The sequence below is a fragment of the Centropristis striata genome, chromosome 21, assembly GCF_030273125.1.
Source record: "Centropristis striata isolate RG_2023a ecotype Rhode Island chromosome 21, C.striata_1.0, whole genome shotgun sequence".
NCBI lineage: Eukaryota > Metazoa > Chordata > Actinopteri > Perciformes > Serranidae > Centropristis > Centropristis striata.
In genome coordinates this window covers 32225212-32235680 of record NC_081537.1, presented here as the reverse complement: position 1 = coordinate 32235680, position 10469 = coordinate 32225212, and the positions used below count along the sequence as shown (strand labels likewise).

At 42.5% G+C, this 10469-nt stretch overlaps 2 non-coding genes across 2 annotated transcripts; both read left to right on the top strand.

The window, feature by feature from the left end:
• Positions 1–7032: 7032 nt before the first annotated feature.
• LOC131960173 (U2 spliceosomal RNA) lies at positions 7033–7218 on the top strand. The gene has a single exon (XR_009389605.1). It is a non-coding gene; the product is annotated as a U2 spliceosomal RNA (small nuclear RNA).
• Positions 7219–10283: 3065 nt separating this feature from the next.
• Positions 10284–10469, top strand: LOC131960186 (U2 spliceosomal RNA). Its single transcript, XR_009389617.1, has one exon. It is a non-coding gene; the product is annotated as a U2 spliceosomal RNA (small nuclear RNA).

The window sequence follows — 10469 nt, the reverse complement described above, 5'->3', positions numbered from 1 at the left end:
AATTATCTTCTTTCTTTTTATAGGATTAATTATTCCTTTCATATTATAACTGACAACCCCTAAATCAGACATAAATTGGCATTCCTTGTTATCATTTTACTTTCCCCAGATTCACCTTTGCATAAAGTAATTGACCTTACCACAATATTTACAAAAATCACTCGTGTGTACTTAACCAACATGTCAAGGATACAGGAACACTTAACACACAGAACAGAAAAAATGAAATAACATGTGACCTCCAAAAGTCCAGCTGAGTACAGAAATGTGTCCAGCCCCTGTTGTAATGCAGGCAGAGGGTTGTGACTTTTAATTCCCTCTGGGCAACTTGCACTAAGTGCTGACCACATCACAGACCAAAGAAAAAGACTAAATCCTTGGTGAGGTGTTTCAGCTATAGACAGTGATATACATAACACCTTATTGTCACATTGTCGGTGATAATGTGACTATTTGTCACAATGTAACAGGGCAACTGAAGGGTTTTGCCTACCTCCTGTCCACTAGGGGCAGTGCAGTATTAGTTTTGCTACAATATTAGACAAGAGTTAGTGCCAGCCATTTTGGGGAATGTCTGCTCGGGCATAGGAGCAGCCCAGGCCCCTTTCCAGCTGTTTCCGTGCGCTGGGCCTGAACTTGGTGACAATCTTTGAAAGCGGACCCACACGCCGCTTCCGGGACTTTGCCTGACCTACTCGCCGCTATTCGTTCGCTGGCAGTCATTCCAGTTGCCACATGCGTCCTACGCACCGAGCTCCTTCAGTTGTGCCAGGAACGTGATGAGACATTCCGCGCCTTTACCGCCAGAGTGCGTGGGAAGGCGGAGACATGCGCCTACGTTGCTGTGTGCAGGTGCGGGGAGACTGTGGACTACACCGATCACATCATCTGTGACGTTCTCATAAATGGGATTTATGACCCGGACATACGCCGCAAGGCGCTAGGGACACTTGACGTTCTCAAGATGCCTGTGAACGACGTGATTGCACTCATTGAGAACAAAGAGATGGCACGTAACGCTCTCCCATCACCCACCCTGTCGGCTGTCTCCTCATTCCAGCGCTCGAGGAGGAGCCCGCAGCCGAGCCCACAGCCGAGCCACTCCTCGGCCCCAAGCCCAGCTGACATGGCGAGACAAGCCTCGTGCCTGGGGTTTAGGAGCACCTTTCACGTCTTCGCAGAGGGGTCTCGCGGATGGAATACTAAGCCTCACCAGTTCTGTATCGACTGTTTCAGGACTCGCCGACGCAAGAGGCGGCCACAGCCACCATCTGACGGCCAGCAGGCCGCCATGGAGTCAGAGCCGATCTCCCAGCTTTCGTCCATTCAGTCTGGTGCGCAGCCTGGGCAACACCGTGGGAGGCAACAGTGTGGGAGGCGACACCGCGTGGCAGCGCCATTCAGACTTGAGCACCACACATTCTTCGCTAGGCTCTCGGCGGCCTCCAGCGGCGGTGGAATGACGTCCTGCCGCTCCATGGTGTATGTGAGCAGTTTGGTTCGGGCCATGTACCTCTCCTATGAGTCGCTGCTCAACCTCGGCCTCCTGCCTAGGGACTTCCCATTGGGTGATGTAGCACGATCCAGGGACGAGCACGGTCCCACCGCCCCTTCCTCTCCGGACCTGCCCCTGTCCATCAACGCTATGAGGTCCGCCAACGGCGGCTGCAATGGTCCGAGCGACCCCCATGACGCCGAGTGCTCATGTCCGCAGCATGCAGTCCCTCCATCACGCCCTGCGGCCCTACCGTTCCCCTGCACACCAGACAACAACAGCTGGATGAAGGAGTGGCTGCTCGAGAGATACGCCTCATCCACGTTTAACACTTGCCCTCATCGGGCGCTGCCTTGCATGGAAGGGCCGACTATCGAAATACATGTGGACCCTGCTGCCACAACAAAAGCTTGCCACACCACGGCCGGCATGCCTCTACACTGGCAACAGAGGGTCCACGACGACCTTCTCCGGGACGAGGCCCTTGGTGTCATCGAACGTTTGCCGTATGGTGAACCAGTGATGTGGTGCCACCGTATGGTGGTCACCCGGAAGCAGGGTGCCCCCGCAGGACCGTGGACCTTTCCCCCCTCAATAAGTTCTGCCAGCGTGAGACTTTCGCCACTGAGTCCCCCTTCCATCTTGCACATCGTATCCCGAAGGACACCTGGAAGACGGTCACGGATGCTTGGAATGGCTATCACAGTGTGCCTCTGCGTGACTCTGATCGTCATCTGACTACCTTTATCACGCCCTTTGGCCGCTGGAGTTACACCAGGGCCCCACAGGGTTTTCTGTCGTCGGGTGATGGCTACAACCACCGTTTTGATGCTGTCCTCTCAGACTTTGAGTGAAAAGAATGTTGTGTGGACGACACCATCCACTACGATACCGGCCTGGAGCAGCACTGGTGGAGGACCGTCGACTTCCTGACGCGTGTTGGTCGATTGGGCGTCGTGTTGAACCCGGACAAGTTCCAGTGAACAGAGAGGAGCGTCGATTTCGCTGGCTTCAGGGTGTCGGACACTACCATAGAGCCACTCCCTAAGTACTTGGACGCTATCCAAGACTTCCCTAGCCCGGTCTCCACGACCTACATCAGGAGCTGGTTTGGCCTTGTCAATCAGGTGACTAACTATGCCCAGTTGCGGGACACTATGGCCCCGTTCAAGCCGTTATTAGTCCATGCTGCAAGTTCTCGTGGTCACCCGAACTGGAGGAGGCCTTCCAGGCGTCTAAACGTGCCATTATTGAGTGCCATAAGTGGATAAGACTATTACCTAAAATGCATTCCAATTAATTTTTCTGTGTATTAAGCAAGACAAATGTCACTTGATTTGTCTGTAGCATGCTAACATTAAACATGTTAAATTTGAGACACCAAACAAGACCTTAAAGCACAACTTGGCTGACTAACCAGGAGGACCAACAATGTAGATCTTTTGTTCTCTGTTGTCCTGCTGTAGTTTTTATTATTATTATTCTTCATCTTGTAATTTTTGTCTTGAATTCTAGTGTGTGAATCTGACATATTCAACATGACCAGCTTCATATTTTGACAGGTAGGTTTTTTTTTCAATATTGGATTTTTCTGTCAGATAGTATTATCCTTTATTAATAATAAATAAAATTACAATTCAGTTTTTGAGAGCCTTTTCAAACAGGAATTCAAACCACATAAATCCGGACAGATGGGTTCAAAGCAAGGTTATTATAGTTAACGAAAACAAGAATTGAAAAAACATTTTCATTAACTGAAATAAAAATAAAAACGAGTTTTTAAAAAACAATAACTAACTGAAACTGTATTTTGTGGTTACAAAACTAAATAAAACAAACTGAAATCATAGTGAAAATGTCCTTAGTTTTCGTCTTTGTCAACTATTTTCATACGTAAACCTTTTTGGTTGATATGAAATCTATTTTATCAATCTGGTTTTATGACTTAATAAACTTATTGGGGCTGAGATGGATCAGACAAAGGAAATAAAGGAAACATTTATTGTGACTTTTTTAAATCTGGCACCCAATAAATACCCCATTACAAAAAAAACAAAAAAAACTAACACTAAAACTAATAAAAAAAACTAAACTTAAACTAAGCATTTTCCAGAAAATAAAAAATAATTAAAACTAGCAGACCCACTCAGACAGCGAATTAAAACGAACTGAAAAATTCAAACTAAAACTAATTAAAAACCCAAAACTATTATAACCTTGGTTCAAAGTGAAACATAAATGGTAGTAAATTACATTACTGTGGTAAATGACATTACTGTAGCACTTGACAAAAAACTACAATGTGCATCTTTTTTTATTGATTTGTCAAAAGCGTTTGACACCGTCGATCATGATATTTTAAAACTTAGACTGCGTCACTCAGGATTTTCAGAGCACACAGTTGCTTGGTTCTCAAATTAACTCAGTAATAGGTCCCAATGCATTAAATATGATGGTCTGTGTTCTGAATTTGTTACTGTCCACAAGGGGGTGCCACAGGGTTATGTTTTTGGGCCCCTTTTATTTATCATTTATATCAATGACTTGGGTCTAAATGTGTCCGATGCAAATGTGCATTTCTATGCTGACGACACAGTTATTTACTGCTATGGATCAACTCTTGTTCAGGCTATTGAATCTTTGCAGAAAGCTTTTGTAGCTGTACAAAACTCATTAATTCACTTGAAACTGGTTCTCAATGCCGATAAAACAAAGCTTATGTTATTTTCTAACAGTAAAAAATTGCCTCAAATGGTTCCCCCAGTGTCCACTCTTGAGGGCAGCGAAATAGAGTTGGTTCATATGTATAAATACTTAGGAGTCTTAATTGATGATTCACTCAGCTTCAAGCCACACATAGAAAATCTTGTGAAGAAGCTGAGGTTAAAATTGGGTTTTTATTGTCGAAATAAGTTGTGTTTTTCTTTTAATGTAAAAAAACGTCTTGTCACTGCAAAATTTTTATCTGTGTTGGATTACGGAGATCTTTTGTACATGAATGCTGCTGCTAAATGTCTTAGTAATGAACCTCAAAGAAGCATGATAAACAGTATCAATCATTCTAACTGTAAGATGTCCACTCACCATTGTGAATTATACTCTCGGGTAGGATGGCCTGCTCTGGCCACTCGAAGGGCTAGTCATTGGTACACTTTCATTTATAAGGCAATATTGGGACTGCTGCCTTCATACATTTGCAGCTTAATTACTGTGAGAAATGCAGGATCTTATTCTCTTCGTTCACAAGATCAATTGTTGCTTTCTGTCCCTTCTGCTCGTACGGAGTTGGGTAAAAGGGCATTTGTTTACTCTGCACCTTATGCTGGAATATGCGCCAGAAAGAATGGAAATTAACTGAATTTGTTTCTTTGAGCACTTTTAAATCCAAACTAAGAGTTATTGAGGCCAATTCCATAACATGCACTTGTTTCTCATGACTTGTTTAAGGTCTGTATGTTATGTAAATATGTAACTGTATTCTGTGTTTGCTGCCTCTTGGCCAGGGCTCCCTTGAAAAAGAGGTTCTTAATCTCAATGGGATATTCCCTGGTTAAATAAAGGTTAAATAAAATTAAAAAAAATATCAGTGCTATAAATAGTTGTATTTCACTTTAAAGAGGAGGTATTCATGCTGGTTAAAAGTGACAAAGTTTTTACAGTAAAACTTAGGTGTCATTACAAGGAACTATTGTTAGGCATTATTACTGAAATGAGTGTACTTTTCTACAAATTCTCTTTAACCCTATTGTGGGGAAATATTGCCAAATTAATTGAGTAGACAGTCAGCAACACAGGTGGGTTCCTCTTTCTCTAGAATGAGGGTGTGTGTGTTCTCTAACACTATCCTTACATATACCGAGGACTTTTCTTCCTGCAACTCAGAACTTCACTTCTCTGACACTCTCTCTAGGGTCAGAGCTTTAGGGGTGCTGAGCCCCATTGAGCCCCACTGCCACCACCAACCCTCAATCAACAGTTATTAGATTCGATTAGATTGAACTTTATTGTCACTGAACAAAGTAACAGCTACTTGGACAAAAAAATGCAAAATACAGGCCACATACTGCAACGCCAATAAATTAGTATAGACGTATGAGTTGTTACTGTTTTGCTCGCCACTATTCACTATATATCAATTTATTGTTGTTATTTTCTCACCTGGTTCTTCCTGCATGCTCTCCCTTTCCCTTTCTCCTTCTCCATCTTTCTCTCTTTCCCTTGGCACTGACAATCATACACAAATATATTGTAGCAGACCATTTCCTACATAAGTAATTTGAATTGAGAGAGAGACGCTAGGAGTTATCTTTCACACATCTCATACCATACCCATCTCATATCTGTGTGTTATAAATAGCCTATATGTGACGCGCTCCATCGAAATGAGTCGGAAGTCGCAACCGCCCGTTCTTGTAAAAACACGTTTAAACATGAAAAAAGTGATTTTGGGCTGTTTTGGGGTTTTATGCGTTTCTGAATAAATAAAGTCTCAGCTTTAAGACAATGTTAACATTAATATGAAATTCAAATGATAAGTATAGTTTTTAAGCTCTTAAACGTAACGTTGTCAGAAAGTTTTTCGTGGCACACAGACGGGCTGGATGACGTGGTTCAGATAGTGGTGAAGATCGCTGTCTTAACTAGATGGATTAATGTGAGGATAACATTGCAAAACTTTTCAATTTAATCAGAGCTAGAGGTGCTACATGTGTTGATAGCTGGACAGAGTTAATTATGGACTATTTCACCGCACCGGTAGGTGAGGAGACGAGAGGAGAGAGAGACAGCGGGACCTCCGACTAGGACGCGGATGGTGCGGCTAACGTTAGCGTTTTCATAATGAAGCACTCCTAGTTACATATCCTCCTGCCAGTGGCCAAAGTGTGTGTGTGTGTGTGTGTGTGTGGCACCAGTTTATTACATACTTTTATGCTCTCTTTTTTTTCTTTCTTTAACCCTGTTGTAGGGAAATATTGCCAAATTAATTGAGTAACCAGTTAGCAACACAGGTGGGTTCCTCTTTCTCTAGAATGAGGGTGTATGTGTTCTCTAACACTATCCTTACATATACCGAGGACTTTTCTTCCTGCAAGTCAGAACTTCACTCCTCTGACACGTATTGCTCAGTGAGCAGGTGCGATTCTAGGGTCAGAGCTTTAGGGGTGCTGAGCACCCATTGAGCCCCACTGGCACCACCAACCCTCAATCAACAGTCATTAGATTCAATTAGATTGAACTTTATTGTCACTGAACAAAGTAACAGCTACTTGGACAACAAAATGCTAAATATAGGCCATCTACAGCAACGCCAATGAATTAGTATAGGCGTATGAGTTGTTACTGTTTTGCTCGCCACTATTCACTATAGCTGTATCCCAATGTCAAGGATCCTTCCTTGGTAGGATCCTTCCTTCGGAGTCGGGTCCTCCGGAGGTGAGTCAAGAGTCCTTCCTTTCACTGGTGTAACGCACAAATGGGACAGTCTTCAGAGTGTGAAGCTGTGCGTCATCGCGTAATTGGACGTCCTGCTTAAATTCAGTGCTGCTCTCGGCCTTTTGGCTAAGATCAAGTGTAGTATCTGTTCTTATCAGTTTAATAAAAATAAATAAATAAATTCAGCGCCGCAATTTCAAAATCAGTTTACGACATGGATGTGTCTTTGGCATCAGCACTCTGACACATATTTGTGAAAATGGAAGATGATGCTTTAAGGTTGAATCTCCACGATTTAGTAAGTAAAAGCCACAAAGTGGATTAAACCTGAATTTTTCGCTGATCCTGGCTGAATTTGGCCGCAGCAGAGCATAATTCATCATGGAAATATGTTCTGTGATTTTTTATTTTTTATTTTACAGTACAGTACAATAACAGTTATAACAATAACTGAAGTCTTTACTGTTCTATAAAGTCATAAAGAGCATTTTGAAAAATGTTGGTGCCGTATTTACAGCATACATTAATAGAGTACACACAGTGTGAAACTGAAGAAAAATCATATGGAACTTTGAAGGAATAATTTGACACTTCGAGAAATATATTAATCACTTTGTTGCCAAGAGTTACTGTCATGTTTGAAGGATAAATATGAAGCTACAAAGCCATGAGCAGTTAGCTTAGCTTGGCATAACACAGTGGGAAACAGCTAGCCTTGTTCTCTCCCTATGAAGATGGGAAGAAATAATAATCATTCACCTCTAAAATGAAAAGCTAAGCATGAGGGAAGTTAGTTGAGGTTTTATGTAGAGTTGGACAAAGCCAGGCTAATCTTAATGCTAGGCTAAGCTAACCAGCTGCTGGCTGGAGCATTATATTTATCCTACAGATGCACGTTAAAGAAGAAAGCAGAATGTAATCTCTGTGTGTGAGTAATAATGTTTGTCAGCTCCAACAGAAGCTGAAGGACCAGGGGCTGAATGACGACGTCACACTGAGCTGGAGGAAGCAGCAGATGGAAAAGTCTTCCACAAGGAGAAGAAGAAGACCAGCTTTCATTGAGATTTGCTGTTAATCAGAGAAAAGTGTGTTTCTTTCCTCAGAGTCCTCGTGTGATGTGTGAGAATAGAGCTGTAACAATTAGCAGATTTATGTGTGTGTGTGTGTGTGTGTGTGTCTTTGTGTTTTAAAAGCAGTATGGGTATGGGGGTTGTCTGTGGATCACAAACCAGTGAGTGTGTGTGTGTGTGTGTGTGTGTGTGTGTGTGTGTGGCACCAGTTTATGACATACTTTTACGCTCTTTAACTTTTTCTTTCTAAAAAAACATACCAACCTTGGGATGGTATGCAAGTTTTGGTGAACTTATTAGTCTGTGTTGAAGAGGGCCTGGTGTTGTACATCTTAAGGGCTTAGTCTAAACACCATGAAAGACATTTTAACAGTAAAACTTAAGTGTCATTACAAGGAACTATTGTTGGGCATTATTACTGAAATGAGTGTACTTTTCTACAGATTCTCTTTAACCCTATTGTGGGGAAATATTGCCAAATTAATTGAGTAGACAGTTAGCAACACAGGTGGGTTCCTCTTTCTCTAGAATGAGGGTGTGTGTGTTCTCTAACACTATCCTTACATATACCGAGGACTTTTCTTCCTGCAACTCAGAACTTCACTTCTGTGACACGTATTGCTCAGTGAGCAGGTGCGATTCTAGGGTCAGAGCTTTAGGGGTGCTGAGCACCCATTGAGCCCCACTGCCACCACCAACCCTCAATCAACAGTCATTAGATTCAATTAGATTGAACTTTATTGTCACTGAACAAAGTAACAGCTACTTGGACAACAAAATGCAAAATACAGGCCACATACTGCAACGCCAATAAATTAGTATAGACGTATGAGTTGTTACTGTTTTGCTCGCCACTATTCACTATATATCAATTTATTGTAGTTATTTTCTCACCTGGTTCTTCCTGCATGCTCTCCCTTTCCCTTTCTCCTTCTCCATCTTTCTCTCTTTCCCTTGGCACTGACAATCATACACAAATATATTGTAGCAGACCATTTCCTACATAAGTAATTTGAATTGAGAGAGAGACGCTAGGAGTTATCTTTCACACATCTCATACCATACCCATCTCATATCTGTGTGTTATAAATAGCCTATATGTGACGCGCTCCATCGAAATGAGTCGGAAGTCGCAACCGCCTGTTCTTGTAAAAACACGTTTAAACATGAAAAAAGTGATTTTGGGCTGTTTTGGGGTTTTATGTGTTTCTGAATAAATAAAGTCTCAGCTTTAAGACAATGTTAACATTAATATGAAATTCAAATGATAAGTATAGTTTTTAAGCTCTTAAACGTAACGTTGTCAGAAAGTTTTTCGTGGCACACAGACAGGCTGGATGATGTGGTTCAGATAGTGGTGAAGATCGCTGTCTTAACTAGATGGATTAATGTGAGGAGAACATTGCAAAACTTTTCAATTTAATCATAGCTAGAGGTGCTACATGTGTTGATAGCTGGACAGAGTTAATTATGGACTATTTCACCGCACCGGTAGGTGAGGAGACGAGAGGAGAGAGAGACAGCGGGACCTCCGACTAGGACGTGGACGGTGCGGCTAACGTTAGCGTTTTCATAATGAAGCACTCCTAGTTACATATCCTCCTGCCAGTGGCCAAAGTGTGTGTGTGTGTGTGTGTGTGTGTGTGTGTGTGTGTGTGTGGCACCAGTTTATTACATACTTTTACGCTCTCTTTTTTTTCTTTCTGTATTGTAGGGAAATATTGCCAAATTAATTGAGTAACCAGTTAGCAACACAGGTGAGTTCCTCTTTCTCTAGAATGAGGGTGTATGTGTTCTCTAACACTATCCTTACATATACCGAGGACTTTCCTTCCTGCAACTCAGAACTTCACTTCTGTGACACGTATTGCTCAGTGAGCAGGTGCGATTTTAGGGTCAGAGCTTAATGGGTGCTGAGCACCCATTGAGCCCCACTGCCACCACCAACCCTCAATCAACAGTCATTAGATTCAATTAGATTGAACTTTATTGTCACTGAACAAAGTAACAGCTACTTGGACAACAAAATGCTAAATATAGGCCATCTACAGCAACGCCAATGAATTAGTATAGGCGTATGAGTTGTTACTGTTTTGCTCGCCACTATTCACTATAGCTGTATCCCAATGTCAAGGATCCTTCCTTGGTAGGATCCTTCCTTCGGAGTCGGGTCCTCCGGAGGCGAGGCAAGAGTCCTTCCTTTCAATGGTGTAACGCACAAATGGGACAGTCTTCGGAGTGTGCAGCTGTGCGTCATCGCGTAATTGGACGTCCTGCTTAAATTCAGTGCTGCTCTCGGCCTTTTGGCTAAGATCAAGTGTAGTATCTGTTCGTATCAGTTTAATAAAAATAAATAAATAAATTCAGCGCCGCAATTTCAAAATCAGTTTACGACATGGATGTGTCTTTGGCATCAGCACTCTGACACATATTTGTGAAAATGGAAGATGATGCTTTAAGGTTGAATCTCC